General features: G+C 64.9%; 1 long non-coding RNA gene across 1 annotated transcript; it reads left to right on the top strand.

Moving 5' to 3' along the window:
- The first annotated feature begins 2,763 nt into the window (after positions 1 to 2,763).
- Positions 2,764 to 3,356, top strand: LOC108525887 (uncharacterized). Its single transcript, XR_001884359.1, has 3 exons — positions 2,764 to 2,845; positions 3,045 to 3,182; positions 3,268 to 3,356. It is a non-coding gene; the product is annotated as an uncharacterized LOC108525887 (long non-coding RNA).
- The last annotated feature ends 27 nt before the right edge of the window (positions 3,357 to 3,383 follow it).

Raw genomic sequence — 3,383 nt, 5'->3', positions numbered from 1 at the left:
GGGGGCCCCTCCTGCACCCGGCAGGGCTGTGGGCACGGCATGGGTTCAGGCCTTGCCCTGGGAAGCCCAGACACAGTGGCACTCTGTGGGGTGGTACAGGGGCACCCTGGGGCCAGGGCTGGTTGTGCACAGGGCATCCCCACCTTTGTCAGCTCACTGGTCCTCCGGCCAGCCTCTCCAGACGGGCACTGTCGTGACCACATTTTACAGACCGGGACACTGAGGCTCAGTGACACAAGCTCCGAGGTCACACCATGGGAAATCACAAACGGGGCCTGGCTCCAAATGCCACACTCCTTCCCTAGCCTTAAAGAGCCCTGCCCCAAGTGTGGGTCTGTTTCATGAAAACCAGAAGTTTCTGGGCTCCTAGGGACCCTGTGCCTGGCACCAGATGGCACCTGGATGCTCAGGGTGAATGAATGAGGGGTGATCCTTCAGAGGCAGGTGCCCCACAGCTGCGAACGCAGGGGCCGGCTCTGGTGCACATGCTGGACTCCCGCAGCTACCGGACTGGTTGAATCCTGACCACCAGGCTAGTGCCAAAGGCACAGTGAGAGGCCACAGCGGCCTCTGCCCACCCCACACTGCCGAGCAGAGTCCTGGTGGGGTGCCTGGGTCCCTCCCCATTCCAGTGGGAACCTCCCCTCCACCAGGCAGGGCAGGGCAGGGCAGGGTGGAAGGGCCTGACCTTGTGTCTGAGGGAGCCGAGCAGGTGGGAGCTGACCCTGGGTCAGAGGCCCCTCCTGGGGCCGCTATCCCGGCCTATGCTTGGCACCGTCAGCACTGGGTGGGGCCAGGCCGAGGGGCCCTCCACTTAACAGCAGAGTCAGCGCGTGGGGCCAGTGCAGGCTCATAACCGCACAGAACTTCCCAGGCACCCTGTGTGGCCGCACTGGCCCTGCTTCCTCTGGCCCAACCATGCCTCTGCCCAGCCACCTGCTGCCCGCCCTGGTCCTGTTACTGGGTAAGTCGTTTGTCTCACTCCTGAAGCAGGACGAGGGGCTCTGGCTTCTGAGCCTACCATCTGTGTGGCAGTGACGGGCACCAGGGCTGACGCCTGAGCCCCAAAGGGAAGGTGGTTTGCCAGGCACTGCCTTGGCTGGTCTGCAACAGGGGTGACCTGGAATCAGCCCATGGGGTCCTCAGGCCTGCCAAGCAAAGGAAGAGACAAGACTCCTCTCCCAGTCTAGGACAAGAGAGCTCAGGAGGTGCCCCCCAGCTCTGTCAGCCTTTGTCTGCCACCCTTGGACTGGGCGGAGCCTGTGGAGGCCCCTGGGCCGCCCATTGTTGCCTCCCATTGGGGTCACCCTCCCAGTGCCCAGTTCACTGCTGGGCACACTGGGTTCCTGCTACCTTTCTGGGGTGTCCCATGGCAGGGTCCTCATCCCCACACATGCCCAGGCCCTCCTCCCCAGCCTTTTCACGGCTGGAAACAGGAGCATGCTCTGCTTGGTCCAGAGCCGGGTGGGAGTTCTCTGATGGGTCCTGGTCCCTCCCTGCCCCATCTCCTGGTCTGAGAGGCTTCCCTGGACAAAAGATGTCCAGTGCCAAAACTGAATAGTCCTAGGCAGGCTGGGATGGCTGATCACTCTGCACCCAGGTCCCCTGGCTGTCACCCTCCCAGCAGCAAGATCCCCAGGCTGGGCCTGGGTCCCCAGCCACTGCAGGAGCCCTGGTCAGGCCGTGTGCAACTTCGTGTGTGACTGTAGGGACTGCTCAGATGAGGCCCAATGTGGTAAGCCAAGGCCAGATGGGCGGGCAGGGCCAGTGCCGAGCAGGCCTGGCGCACATCTGACCACCCACTCTCCCAGGTTACCGTGGGGCCTCACCCGCCCTGGGCACCCCTTCACCTGCGACTTCGAGCAGGACTCCTGCGGCTGGCGGGACATTAGCACCTCAGGCTACAGCTGGCTCCGAGACAGGGCAGGGGCCGCACTGGAGGGTCCTGGGCCTCACTCAGACCACACGCTGGGCACTGACCTGGGTAAGGCCAGGGCAAGTCTCTGCAGGCCTCTGTCCCAACACCCTCCTTGCTCCCTGCCCTGTCTCCTGACCTCTCACCTGGGCCAGGCTGGTACATGGCCGTCGGAACCCACCGAGGGAAAGAGGCATCCACCGCAGCCCTGCGCTCGCCAACCCTGCGAGACGCAGCCCCTTCCTGCCAGCTGAGGCTCTGGTACCACGCGGCCTCTGGAGGTGCACTCTGGACCCCAAAGCTCATGGGGGGTGCCCAAGGGGAGGGCGGGTGGGGACAAGCAGGGACGCAGCTGCCCTGGGACCCCTGACATTGCAGATGTGGCTGAGCTGCGGCTGGAGGTGACCCATGGCTCAGAGACCCTGATCCTGTGGCAGAGCACAGGGCCCTGGGACCCCGGCTGGCAGGAGTTGGCAGTGACCACAGGCCGCATCCGGGGTGACTTCCGAGTGAGCTGGAAGGGTCTGGAGAGTGGGAGCCTTGGGGGGGTCTGGGCCCTGACTTAGGTCCTGAGGGCCTGTTCTCTTCAGGTGACCTTCTCTGCCACCCGAAATGCCACCCACAGGGGCGCTGTGGCTCTAGATGACCTAGAGTTCTGGGACTGTGGTCTGCCCAGTAAGGCACTGCTTCTTCCTGTTCCACCCCAGGAGGGCCCCTGCCTGCCCACCCCTGCTCAGACCCTGTCTGCCCCAAGTGCTCTCCCACTCCCAGGGCCTCGGTGAAGGGTTAACCCTGCCCCACCCAGCCCCCCAGGCCAGCTGCCCCTGGGACACCACCACTGCCAGAACAAGGTCTGCGTGGAGCCCCAGCAGCTGTGCGATGGGGAAGACAACTGCGGGGACCTGTCTGATGAGGACCCACTCACCTGTGGTGAGGCCAGGGTGGGGCCCAGAGTGAGGCAGGGAGACTGGACACCTCGGTGGGGACCCTAGCACTCATCCGGGAGGGGCACCTTGGATCCTTGGGATGATCCTTCTGGGGTGTGGTTGCCAGGGCCACCCTGGAGCTGGGGCCATATGGCTGCAGGAAGCACTGCCTAGTGGCCCTGACACCCCACCTCCCACCCTAGGCCGCCACACAGCCACCGACTTTGAGACAGGCCTGGGCCCATGGAACCGCTCGGAAGGCTGGTCCCGGAACCACAGCGCTGGTGGTCCTGAGCTCCCCTCCTGGCCACGCCGTGACCACAGCCGTAACAGTGCACAGGGTGAGGCCCACAGGGGACCCAGCCCAGGCCCTGTCCACGTGGCCACAGCCCAGCGGCTGTGGCCCACTCCCGCCCTTTCCTGCAGGCTCCTTCCTGGTCTCTGTGGCCGAGCCTGGCACCCCTGCTATACTCTCCAGCCCCGAATTCCAAGCCTCAGGCGCCTCCAACTGCTCGGTGAGATGGGTGGGGCTCACAGGGCCT

Source organism: Rhinopithecus bieti, unplaced genomic scaffold (genome assembly GCF_001698545.2).
Source record: "Rhinopithecus bieti isolate Rb0 unplaced genomic scaffold, ASM169854v2 scaffold_30029, whole genome shotgun sequence".
NCBI classification, from domain to species: Eukaryota; Metazoa; Chordata; class Mammalia; order Primates; family Cercopithecidae; genus Rhinopithecus; species Rhinopithecus bieti.
The sequence above is the reverse complement of the archived record's forward strand: the minus strand, read 5'-3'. Positions and strand labels throughout refer to the sequence as shown.